Raw genomic sequence first — 13,673 nt, forward strand, 5'->3', positions numbered from 1 at the left:
GATGGTGAGACTCCAAGGCCTCTATTGCACAGTGCTGTAATCACCAGAGGAGATGACCCCTGTGTAAAATGTAAGCATAGGCCCCTTTGCCAGCAGCGTCACGCTTCCTGCAGTCAAGGTCATGCTTCACAGTTTGCTTCTGGATTTTGCCTTGCAAAAGTCATTAGGAGATAAAAGGCACGTAGACTGCATTTCATGTGACTGTAGGCCTGTAAAAGGTGATTTTTTTTCTTTCTGGTTCCTCTCAAATGATTCCCTCAGTTTACTCGGGATATACAAACTAAAACACTGGCACTGTTGTGGAAGCTATTTTGGTGTTGCTTCTTTTGCTTTGATTTTCTAAAGGAAGCCAGTGATGAGGATGGAGTTCAGAGAGATTCTCTGAACTAGGATGAAGCACACCTCACATAATGGTGCACGTCTCCTGAAGGGTGGTGTGATTACTGATTGTAACCTGACTTCTTTTCTTTTCAGACCGGCTGTGCCCACTGCTAGAGAAGTGCTTCATCCCGACTTCTCCCAGCTGAGATATCCAGAAACTGGCACACCAGAAAATGGACAGATTTGCCCTGAGCATGATTTTTCTCATTTTGGCTCAGCTCCATTAATGGATTAAGGCATGGTTTGTTAAGCAGTGGCTCCTGTGGAAGTTACGGTACATTTTGGAGAACTGCTGCTTTAGACAGCAGCACAGCGTGATGCACACGGAGCTGTCGGCTGCATTCACCGTGAGGTCTGGCCTGAGCTGGCATCACAGGGTGCCTGTGCTGGCCAGTGCTTATTTGTTTTACAACTACTTGCTGTAAAACTGAAATTATTGATTGGGAGAGGCTCAGCTTCTTTTTTATTATTATGTTTTCATTTGTTGCGCTTCTTCCAGAGTAGCATTGGCCATGATAAAACAGTGCTTGGTTTAGCTTCTGTAACTGGTTGTGGAGGGAAAAGTTTTCACAAGCACTAAAGATCTTCTGAGTCACCCTGAGGTGAACCCTACATTCCTGTGACTTGGAAAGTCCCCTCTGAAACACTGTGTGGTTAGATCACTGTCTCATGTGATGCTGGAGACCGTGCTTTTATGTTTCAGCTTTGTCCAAATGGGAATTTAAGGATAGGCTCTTGCAGTGTGTGTGAGCTGAGGGCAGGCAGCTGGAGCTGCAGGACCAACAAGGAGCATCTCTTCCCCATCTCTGCAATGACTGCTGGGGGACTGGCTTCAATGGCACTGAAGTCATACAGCTCCTTTTTTGCTTTTCTTTTACCCAATCTGGGCTACATGGGCTCTAGGCATAAGGGGAAATTTAGGAATGGTATTCTCAGGATCAGAAAAGATGTGATTTTTCCATATCTTAATCTCAGCTACAACTAGTCAGTAGTTTTCTAGTGAAAACTGAAACTTTTTGATGGAAGAAAAGAGCTGCAGAGCCGAGGTGGGATCTGCTTTAGCAGGGGGTCTGGTGGGGAGCTGAGGGCTGGGCATGGGGCTGGGGACCACAGGGGCTCATGCAACAGCACTCAGAGCACTGCAGTCATGGCAGTGAGTGAGGGGGCTGTGCTAACTAAAGGTCGGAAGCTCACAAAGTGCATTCCTTTTGTAAGTCTTGCGTCTACATCTTGAGGAATTAAATTAGCATGTAAGCCATTGCTATGTGTTTGTGCCAAAACTCTACAGTGGAAATGTTCTGACCTGGGAAAGCTCAAGTACTCATTTTTCTTAAAAGCTTTTGTGAGAGATATAAAACTGTAGCTTATTTCTTGTTGTATATCTGAGAGGTTTTACAAGAGAGTTAAAAACGAAGAACAAGAGAATTTAAAGAAATAGGACCTCAATTCTGACTGATTAAAGATAGGATACAGCTGCTTAAAGATAGGATACAGCTGCATTTTCACTTCTTCAATTTTTCTGACATTTAGAATAGCAGAGTGAGAAAAAATATGCAAGGATCTTTTCAATCCTTTGAAAAATATCTTTCTGCTGTCTTACCAGGGTAGTGAAAAATGTTCCAAGACAGTCTAGACATATATAAACATGTATATATTATATATATGTATGTCTTTATTAGAAGCAATTCTGAAGAAAACAATATGAATACAGAACTAATGTAAATGACACAAGTCCATTAAAGAATGCAAGTGCCAAGAGGCTGCTTTTTGTGTTGAATAAAAGTTCATAAAACCTAAGGTTGCTTCCAAATAGAGAACTAACCTGGGAGTTTGGATGTAACACTGACTGGACCTGTCACATTTCCCATTAATGAGGCTTAGCTCTGAAGAAAAGGAGGGAAGGAAAATGGTCGGTGTGATAAGCTGTACAAAGCAGTAATTGGATCAAGCTGAGACACTGGTGGCCTTTAAGAGCAGAAGTGACTAGTTAGGGGGTTGGCATATGGAAATTTTTTCCTCTATTCAATTTTCTCAATACATTTTTTATCTTCAAATTAGGATAGGCAGAATAATCAGTTTGTGGACTCTGGGAACATTACACATTTTACTTCTCAACATGGTAGGACATAAGTGGTTACACCTTTGCCGAAAGGAAGACCCTTCCATGTTGAGAAAATTTATCACAAAACTTTGGGAACCATCTTCTGTGTGGCTCAGTGGCTGTAAGAAATCTTGGAGGATTTGAATTTTGGAGCAAAATGCCTACAGGAGGAGTTAGGTGAGAGCCATACAGGTTTAATCTTGGTAAGTCCAGAACCATCGGGTGGATCTAGACCTCAGTGCAATACATGAAGCAGAAAGATTCTCTGTGGATGTATTCCAGCTCTTATGAAGAGTTTACAGAGAGTATCTCTAGGTATAGTAGAAGCTCATATCAGTGTGAATCCAAATTTAAATAATGATTAATCTTTTTGATGTGACTTTTGATGTGACCCCACATAATGCTTCATTTCAATGTAACTGGATTTCTGGAATAAACTTTGTGTGTTAAAACAGGATAAACTTCCTTTATAAACATGAGTATGTGGGGTAGACATTCCAGGTTGGCCAAGACAGTGCGGTTCTGTCCTTGCTTAACTGCAGGCATCAGTGTGCTCTCCTAGCAGTGCAGATGAGGTAGAAGTCAGTTAACATATGGAGGATCAACATCCTGTCCTGTCCTGTTCATTTAATCTTGTAGAGAAAATGACCTTCATTAAAGGTTTGAACTTGACATTTACTTTTCCACTCACAAGGTACTTCTAAAGCTGTATGCTGACTCTTGGCCCTACCTTTTGTAGCTCAGCATACAAAGGGCTACAGGCTGGCCACGTGGGGTAGCCTACCTCATTAACACCATTTCCTACAGGTTTTACATTCTCAGAGATTGAATTTTCATTTGGGAGAGAACAGAAGTATCATAGTTTGGACCAGAAAATTAACAGTTTACTAGTCATTTACTACTACGCTAGTTTTTAGTAATAAAATTGGTTTTATATTTGTTTAGTTTGTCTATGATATTGTAGAAGGAAATGTGTGATTGGTCACACTGTACCTATTCAGAGAATAAATCATAAGCAGATTGTCACACAATACGTGGAGTTCACATTAAGAAATAGTAAGAAAGACCTCACCAACTTTTCCCTAAGTCTGTGGCAAAATGAGTGAAGTCAGCTCTGTTTGAAGTCCTCCTGAATATCTGTCAGGGCTCACTGTATCATGTGCTGTTTCTTAATGCTAGTTTTATAGATTGCACTGGTTGCTCCTGGATGTTTTGGTCCTCCCTGCTGTAAGCACTTTAAACAAACACACAACAGAAAAAATTCTCAAAGTATTGTGACATTCTGTTTTTTTTTTTAATTCATGATCTAAATAGTGTTTTCCAATGGACAAAAATGATTGACATTTCCAAAGTTGCCAACAACAACATTCTTGAATCTCCATGCTATATTACACTGGTATAGTATTACTTCTGTATTTTATCAAACGTTATTTTCAAAGGATTTTTTGCTAACTAGGGCAACACCAACAACTCATACATCTTTGTTTGTTTGTTTGACCAGTGTAGAACCATGCAGCCCATACCTTCCCAAGCACCAGTCCCCAGCCCTAACACTCAGTGCACTGCACGGCCACGTGGCACGCTGCCCCTCACATACCATGTGCTGCTTCTGCCTCTCTGGTTCTTCAGAAGTGTCTCTTCTATGTAGGCAGCAACAACGTGCCATCTGTTGGGGACATTAACATACCCAAGCTGTATCCCTGCAATGCTACTAGACAGTATAAGGAATGTATTACCGGGATGTGGCGACTTCTATTTGCATTTCACACATTTAGCTTTGCTTCACACATTTCTCCCTCTCAGACATGATAAAGGGAGGAAGCGCTCTATTTCTTGTCAGGGTGGATGGATGGCACCCCTAGAAGAATATGCATTTGAAGCAATATGTTCTGCATCACTGACGTAAGCTAAGATGCTGTTAGGGCCCAGGCAGGTTTGTTTTCCCATTCAGAGCTAGTGAGCAGGGCACTCAGGGACTCAGTGTCCTTGAATTTAAAGAAGATTGAAACGTCGCTTTGTTTAGACTGAAGGCAACAAAGATGGGAGCAGAATGATGCTGGGGCAGACAGTAAACACTTGATTGCAAGCGTGGCATGAGCTTGCCCTACGTTTTGAATCTCACCATGGTGTTTATTATTCACCCCATTCGTATTCTCTGACTCTGCTGTCTGCCCCAGGTTTGTTCCAGCACCTTATACCACATTTTTCTTCAGGCCTGCAGTGCTGATTGTGCAGCTTGGTGGAAGAATAATCCATGCCCAAGCATTTATGAATGAAGGATTCCAGGATAGTGATGTGTACAAGATCATTTCTTTCTGCATGTATTTTGTCTTTTTAAGATTGAAAATTGTCCTCATGGGATTCACTTGGTAGTCTCTATACCCATCAGTTTATACCCTCTGGCAGGGCTCCAGCATTCAGGGTGCAGAAATGTTTCAGAATTTCTCAAAGCAAAATTTTACACCTAGCAAGCACTGTCCCCTTCCCTACCCCACCCCTGGGCAAGTCCGTCACTCCTGCTGCTTGCCCACTCCTCCTGGGGGTGCTTCCAGGTGGTCAACACTTGTCCCAACCTTGTCTGCGGCCTGCCAGGGCCATGTCTTCTGTTTCTGTTCTCTGCTTGTGTTGGAATGGCAGATAAGCAGGAATTAAATGAAGGGACAACACCTACACAGGAAGTTGTAGTAGATCTCAATGTAATTCCTTTAAATATAGAGATTTTTCAAATCTGGCAGTGGAGACCAAGAAACTTGTAAAATCATAGTTAAAGCTAGGTTGGGAAGAGAAAAATGCTTTTTTTTTCTAAATGATATTTGACAGGAATAACCAATTTTAAAACACACTGGAGTTCTCTCAGTTCCTTGCTGAAGCTGAAGGAAAGAAATGGAGACAAATTCAATACAGTGCATTTTTTTTCAATAGAGAACACAATTTCTTGACATATTCACTGTGCTTGTTGAATGCTTTGCTCCTGCAAACAGTCTCTAGAACTACAAAGTATAACTGTTTACAGATGATTGAAGAGACTTCTGAAGGTGGTCTTCTGTACATTGGATGGATGATTAGAATGGCAAACAATGACGACTTATTCAGCCTTTTGCCCTTTACATACAAACCAAAACATTTTTTTGTCTATTTATTAAATACCTTATAGTTGAACTCCAAGGTATCTTACAGGTATACCCTTGAGACTGATCATCCTTTAGAATAGCATCTTATAAATGTATAAATTAATATATGTTACTGTTTGATGAATACAAATGCATGAAATGCAAAGTGTAAAGAGTATAAAATACGTGTGGTACAAACCATGCTTGGATGTCTCCAGTCTTTGAAAACAACATCTGTCAAAGCATCTTTACATTTCAATCGTCAAGTTCTGTAGGACGGGTTTGCGTGGTAAACCATCAGCCCGATGTAATTCCTGCAAATATTTCCCTGCTAATAACTGCCACAATCACTCTTGCCATTTGGCTGCAGGATTCTGAAAAAGTTTAAAAATAGCTCAGTATATAATCTAAACCATCAACTGCTCTCAATCTTCATTTCATATTTATTTCAGGAACTTAAAACACTACAGTGTTTGCATTTGCCTGGAGAAACTTCAAGATGCTGTCATGCCCCTGCTAGTGAATTAAAGGTGGAGTGGCTTCAGGCAATGGATAGGTGGGATTTGGCCCGCAGATCTGCCCTCTGGCCATGCCTGCACTCTGGACATACCTTGCCTATGGCTGCTTAGAGGTGTTCAGGTCTGCATCAGACAGTGAGAGGATAAACAGGCTGGAGGTATGGGGTGCTGTATGAATGCCAGTATCACGTTCTTCCCTGTAGTGTCCACCAAAACACCAGTGTGTCATATCCTGTCTGATGTTAAATTCAGTACCCATTCACTGGTACAGAGCACGTGCAAGACCTTTGCAGCATTCAGCAGCAGAACAGACATAAGTTCTGCTACAAACAGGCATGAGGACTACAATGATGTTGGGGGGGGCCTAGAGGGGAAGATGCCTGAGGAGCAGCTGAGGTCCCTTGGTTTGTTCAGCCCAGAGCAGAGCAGGCTGAGGGGAGGCCTCATGGCGGCCTGCAGCTCCCTCACGAGGGGAGCGGAGGGGCAGGCGCTGAGCTCTGCTCTCTGGGGACAGCGACAGGACCCGAGGGAACAGCATGGAGCTGGGACGGGAGGGTCAGGCTGGGTGTTAGGGAAAGGTTCTGCACTGAGAGGGTGGTTGGGCACTGGGACAGGCTGCAAACCTGGTGGAGCATTTGGACAATGCTCTCAGACATACGGTCTGATTCTTGGGTGGTTCTTAAGCGGAGCCAGGAGTCGATGATCCTTGTGTGTCCCTTCCAACTCAGAATATTTTGTGATTCGATGATTCTAGGAATTAGGCAGCTGAAGGCTGATACACTTTCCCACAGGCAATGTTAAAAATACTGGATCTATAGCTTAGGATCAGACATAGTCCCAGAGGGACAGGAGCTTTCTGTCCTCTACAAGACAGGCTTCCAAAGGTCTCAGCTTTGTTTTGCTGCACATGTTTATTACTACTTTTTACAACTGAATTCTCAATTAACCATGAAATAATTTAGGGAAAACTGCATTAGTAAGCAGACTTGCTAAATTCATAATTAGGGTATTTTCAAATATTATGGATGGAAATTAACTTCCTAGGCTGACTATGGAAACAGTGCAGAAGACAGCAGGGTGTCTGTCTGGCAGAATATTTATGAAACGCACTCTGGTTTCGGCAGAGGACATGGTCTCGTCGGTGCGGAGCAGCGTGGCTGGGTGCAGCTCTGTGAGGGTAGGGAGCAGCTGGCACAGGAGCTGCCGCCTGGCATCACTGCTGGGGCGGGGGGGGGCAGTTCTGCTAAGCACAGACCCCCAGGCCTGGCAGGCTGGGGTGCTACAGCCCCGTGTGTAGGCCCACATGGCAGCACACCCCGCCAGCCTCCTCCTGTCTAAGGGTAGCTGTTTGCCCTGACTTGTATCAAAGGGTATCTTTCTAAGAGCATACCTGCAGTAGGTGTGTTAGGAGCACCCTGTAAGGTACTAGGGGGCAACATCATATGTCCTCTTGTCCCTCTGCAGCCAGGCATCGGGGACAGCTCCCCTCTTGTATTGCAGGGAACATCTGACAGGGAAACAGAGTGGGGCTGGTCAGGGCGTGGGCAAGTGAAAGGTTTTTGTAAGAGAGAAAGTCATTTTGATGGAACTAAAATTTTTCACAGAAATGACAGACTTTTGGTAAATATACGTTGCGTAAAGACCTGAAAAAACTAATTTAAAACGTTTTGTATGGAATATTTTTGCTTCAGAAAAGAAAATGATTATTTCTCTTCTGAAAGTGTATTTAAAACTGCTCAATTTAAAATAGACTACTGTCATCTTTGGAATAGGAAATATTATAAACATCCATTTTTATGTTGTAATTTTAAAATAATTGTAAGCTCAATCTGCTGAAAAGAAATGGAGACACTGGTCTAGACAAAACAATGCCTTTCAGTGAGTTCTAAGAGGCAGCCATCTTCACTGCTTTAACAAGTGACAAAAAAAAATCAGGAAACTTGCAGCATTTATATTACCTGATGATACCAGTGAACTGAATATCACCTAGTAAGCCACCATAATGTAAAATAATTGAGTTTTTTTTTTTTTTTAATTGGAACAAGCACAAGCCTCCACCTGTAAATATGTCCTGCAATTCTTTATTGCAACAGACTGGCGGTATGGCAGTGTGATCCAGCTGTGTTGAACCCAATGTGAGCGTGAGCATTTGATTGCACGTTTGAAAGCACAGCGTGGGAGAGAAAACAAAAGAAAAATGCAGAGCAGTAGCCCTGCATCTGAGATGGGAGGAAGGAAGAGGCTTCCCATCCAGCGGCAACGCTCTTGGGAACAGCAGAGCCATTGCACACTGGGGCACAGCCAGCCGGCTGCTTTCTGCTTGGCACTGCATGGGTGCCGTATCTCACAGCACTAGCAGCACCCAAGCCCTGCAGCCCATGCACCTGGCTGTGTGTGTGGTGTGGCCATGGGGATCCAGGGGTCAGAAACATCACTGGAGATGACAGGTGCCAGCAGCACGAACATGCTTCTTGCACGTGCCCTCCTGCATCCATCTGAAAAGGGAGCTGCATGATAGGTGTGTCCTTAAGATGGCACAGGGGAAATCATTCATTCAGGTGAGGCTCTGCTGAACCCAGCAGGGTTAAACTTAATTACCAAAGCCATGCAGAACACTAGTGAGGCTGTTGCTGACCTGTCGCTGACAACCAAGGTGATATGCTGTGGGCCTGGCAGCGCTACAGGCCCCAGCCTGCTGCTGCACTGCTGTTTTTTCACAGCAAGAGTTGCTGCCAGCCTTGTCCTCAGTGGATGAGATGGTAGGTTGTGGTTGGGAACTGGCTGTCAACTACCCTGCATGTCCCTTGCAGATGTCTTTAAGGGGCTGCCTTATGGGGGAGAGCAAGAGTTAACAGCCAGCATTGTTTTACGAGCAGTACATGTGGTAAACAAGATTATCTATAATGAGATTAGCCTGGGCCAGGCTAAACTATGTCTGAATTCATCTTGGTCTGAGGCAATCCTGAAGCAATCGTAGCACCTGTGGGTCAGGCGTCGTGCTGGGCAGCCCAGCTGCCAGGAAAATGGCAGGGAAGTGGTGCCGCTGCTGGCCTGGTTGAGGCGCAGCTCCTGCCGACAGGCAGCAGTTACATCCATGCACCTCGTTGGAGGCATACAGGACAAGCAGACACAATGTCCTTCAGAGATTCATCTCTGGTGAAAGGCGACTACTTAAGGCTGGAAAGCCAGAGCTGGACTTCTGTGCTGTGGCAGGAGTGCTGGGCTTGGCAGGGCATTGAGGAGCAGCATGGGGCTGGCAGTCCTTAGTCCAAGTGCATGGGTGTGGGCACAGCTACCTGCCCTGTACGCTGCCAGGGAATTGATGCAGCCTTAAATAAACATAACGGGAGCAAGACACCTGGGGGTACGTGTCTGTGTGCTCCTCAAACAAGCAGACTTCTGTCCAGGATGGATGAAGTTTAATCATGAGTGTAAATGAACAAGCACAGGAAAACAAATATAAAAGAATAGCCTGGTGGCAGAGGGAAACCCTTGGCTTCAGGGAAACAGTCCACTGTTTGTGTGCCCACTTTGCCTTCCCAGCATGTTCCCAGCTCCTCCAGAGGGCAGCTCGCGGGAGCAGCGCAGCAAGGCCCAGCCCCAGGCAGGAGCCAGGCCGCAGGCCCAGGCCTCCCTGCCAGGCCCAAAGTGTCCTGCTGCAGGCCCGCCTGCATCACCGACGTGATTTAAATTGCCAAGTCTGACTTCACATATACTTAAGCCAGCCATTAGATTTTCCTGGTTGTATGGCAGTATAAATTAATGTCAAATCTGTTTGTATAGTGCAGCTGCAATGAAGAACTGATCTGGCGGTGTTTTCATGCTGCATGGTGTTAGCCCTCCACTCTGCCCCAGTAGTCCCCACTGGGAACGTGTCTCCCTTGGCCTAAAGTCCCTGCTACAGTAATGTTGAACATGCAATGAATGGAGAATTATTGACATTTCAGCAAGCATCATTTATATTCTTGCCAGTGCTGCTTGCAGGTTTTGGACCCTTTATTTCCTCGGTCAAATCTCATTATCATCCATCAACTTTCTGATATTCAAAATCCAAAGCAATTTGGTGATTTTGTTTTTCCCCAGTCAGATATTAAATGGTTATTCTATTTTCAGTAATTAGTCTTTTAACATGTCTAAATTGTTTTTAACAGAAGAAAAGTATGACCTAAAAGTTTTAAAGCCAACCCACTCCTTTTTTCCTGTTGCTTTTCACTAATCAGTAGGTCTGCAGTACCAGACTAAAATTACACTGCTTAAACTTGATAGTGTACTGCCTCGGCAACGAAAAAGGAAAATAGGCCAGAGGAAAGGAACAGAAAGCAAAAAATTCACAGTATGCCAGGAATGCTTTTCTATTCCATTTCATATTATGCAGTGTGCAGAAGTATCCAATTTGATAAGCTAACTCAGAACAAACTGCTAGCGAGTGAGCAAGCATAAAAGCAGACACTGACCTGCTAATAGACTTGAATTAAGTGAACTTCTTGCCAGACCCCCCACCTCACTGGTATATTGCAGATCTGAGAATTAGGCAAACTGTCAGGCAGTGTGTGTGCATGAGCCAGAAAAGTATCGAGAGAAACATGCTCACCTTGGAGATTTGTAGGGCTTGAGAGGCCTTGCCAGGGCCACCCGCTGGGCTTGTCCATAGTGCAGGTCACGGTGCCCCGCGTGGCCACACTGGTATTGTGCCCAGGGGCTGGCAGGTGCTGCTTGCCTGACTGGTGCCAAAAATACAGATGAACTAGGTAGGATAGTTGTGTGCATTAAATTGTCTCGGTGCAAATTGAGAGTGAGTGTGTGAAGAGGAAGATTGGTATTTGCGATATTTCTCTTTCTCAGAAATGCTATTAGTGATCTCCCACTTCAGCACTTCACTTGTTGGTTAGTCCCCATTCTCCAAATGCCACTATGTCACAGAGGGAACATCAGCCCAGAAATAATTAGTATGGCAATTTGGCGCTCACTCTGCAAATTGCATCTAGCAGTTGCATGCAAAATTGTCTGTAGAAATCATCTGGCTTTTACCAAGAGTTAGTTTAATAATGAAACTTGTTTTGTTACTGCAGCTATTATGCTGAAGTCTGTGGTTAAGATTTGTTTCCTCTTGTTGCTGATGGAAACATCTTCCAGTAAAAGGGAGAGAAATTAAACCTTTTCTACTATACTGTTCTTTGGAGTGTGCTGTCCTGACTTAATGTCTTTTCAGAACACAAGTGTTCACTGATAGTTACTCTCCAAGGAGATCTGTCCAAATGCTGTATTTCATGCACATATTGGACTATTGGATCTCTTCCTCCTGTGAGTAATTAACTATTATTTCATGCAGAGACAATAGTGAGATCTCCCACGTCTTAGGTGACTGCTGAACCCAAGCTGAGCTATGATGCTTCCTGGTGCAGAGGAGCAGAGGCACAAGGCAAGACTGAAAGCCACTCCCAGAAGAGAGGACAGCTCTCCTTGTTGCAGAGAGATATGATGCCCTCAGCTTGAATTTGAATCCTCTTCACCACTAATGAACATTCTCAGGACACTGGTGAGAGAAAGGCAGACTATATTTCCAACAACCCCGTCTTGGACTTGAGAAAGTGCCTTCAGCAAATGTGGGTTTTGCCCCAGCAGGTCCTGGGGTGTTATCCTGGGACAGCTGCAGCTGAGCAAGCTGGCACTGGCCCAGAAGCAGGGCTTTGCCCAGCTTCCAACCACTTCGCTAAGTGACTTAGCAATCGCTCTTTCCCACAGCAGCATACAGCTCTGCATCAGACCTTGCAGATGGGATTTAAAGAGAGGGAATAATAGATAACCACCAGACTACTGACAAAGGGAAAAGCAAGGTCCTTGTAACACAGAAACCACAGGATTCCTGGAGCTTCTTAAAAAATGGATCCAAAGACAATATCTCATGCAGTGCAGGATGTCTGGAAAAAGATAACAGGCTAGCTGGAGGAAGGAAAACAATAAGGAATGGGGTAGTTTGTGTGTACACATGTGTGTGCACTTCTTGGGCTTCAGCCGCAAGCTGTGATGGGACAGCAGCTGGTCCACAGCAACTGTGCACATTATGTCCCTGGCAAATACCAGGCAGTACAGGTGAGCTTGGGCATCCTTCCTTGACTTAGCTTACAACTGAGCTGATGGGAAGTAGGCTTAGTGCACATGGCTAAGCCCTCAGTGAAACGATGCATTCATTTGAACATGTGGAAGAGCTTTAAACACACACTGTGCATGTCTCTTCAGCTGCAGGTTCTTTAGCTGTGCACTCTTTGACCACTGCTCAGATTTCATGTGTTGCTTTCTTCCCACATGTTGAGTGAAACCACGTCTGCTGTGCTGCCCCTTGTGCGGCCCAGGAGCTGGGGGAGGATGAGAGGAAGGTGTGATTTCTTGGTGTCCATTCATTCCTTTGTGACAGCGCTTGCTTGAACTACAGCATGATTAACCAAACGCCCAATGTGTATGCACCTTATGGTGTTTGCAATGGTACCAAGTTATGAGCACTCATGGACTGGGGTGTTGTTCTAATTGTAATACTTTACTTCTGGCAGCCTTTAACTCCCATTAGATTAGTGGCTCCTATAATGATTACGACTGCCAAATTAAGCCATCTGTAAACACTAAAACTTGCAAGCTCTTACTAAGTTCATAGCAGTCATGTTTGGGAAATAAGTTCTGCATCTTTTCAGCGGACTGCCAGGAAAAATGCTCAAATGGTCGGCACATGGCCTTGTCCCTTCCTTGGGGAGCACCTTTCCTGTGCTCTGACAGCCAGCACCTCCTCCATCCGGTCGCTGCACTGCTTGGCATGGGCGCTCTCAGTGGCCTTGGCACGCCAGGGTACACTTGTGCCTGAGCCTTTCTGTAAACATGTTTTGGCAAATATTGTAAAGGAGTCGTTTGACAACACAGTCATTTGAACCTGAAAGGCTAAAACAGAAGTGACAGCGTAGCGTCACCACTCTGCTACCACCGGCTTATTATGTTTATCAACATATGTTGTTATTGAATTAAAGCGATATTTTTCAATTAACAAGTGAGGTGAAGAAGGAAACCCTCCTTGCTGGTTCTTTCTTCTGTAGCCACATGTGTGGCCAGCATGGAGTGACAGCCACCCGCCCCACAGAGCAGTGGAGCAGAAAGTGCTGAATGCCAGGGCCGGACAGCCCCACGCGAGTGAAGCACGAAGCTGCTCCCGGGGCTCGGCCAGGGCTGGAGGCACTGCACACACCCACACCTCTCGGCTGTGGGTTCTGGCTTCAGGGCACGGCACAGAAGTGTTTGTGGCTCTATAACAAGTCACAGATGAGGTAAAGCCCTCCCAGCAGTGAGGCAATCCCTATGAAACGTGTATTTAACTCAAGAGCAGAGGAGGGACCTGGCCTTCTAGAGCAGGCGTTATCTTGCAACAGCAACCAGTGACTGGGCTCGCTGGGTGCTTGCTGCACAGCGAGCCTGGGAGGTGTGATGCGGTTTGCTCAGGGCACTGCCACCAAGCAAACTTCGCATCTGGAGCTGCTGGCAACCTTGGGTGGTGTCCTGGGTGTGCCACAAGAGTGATCCCACCCT

At 45.0% G+C, this 13,673-nt stretch overlaps 1 long non-coding RNA gene across 5 annotated transcripts in view; it reads left to right on the plus strand.

Annotated features, from left to right (window-relative positions):
• LOC310903303 overlaps nucleotides 1-13,021 on the plus strand; it is a 46,962-nt gene extending 33,941 nt beyond the window's left edge. For all 5 annotated transcript variants that reach the window (XR_014587443.1, XR_014587444.1, XR_014587445.1 and 2 more), the window contains one exon: nucleotides 475-13,021. This is a non-coding gene — a long non-coding RNA (uncharacterized lncRNA). The remainder of the gene's footprint in view (nucleotides 1-474) is intronic.
• Nucleotides 13,022-13,673: the final 652 nt, after the last annotated feature.

The sequence above is a fragment of the Anser anser genome (genome assembly GCF_964211835.1).
Source record: "Anser anser genome assembly, chromosome: 8".
Classification (NCBI taxonomy): Eukaryota; Metazoa; Chordata; class Aves; order Anseriformes; family Anatidae; genus Anser; species Anser anser.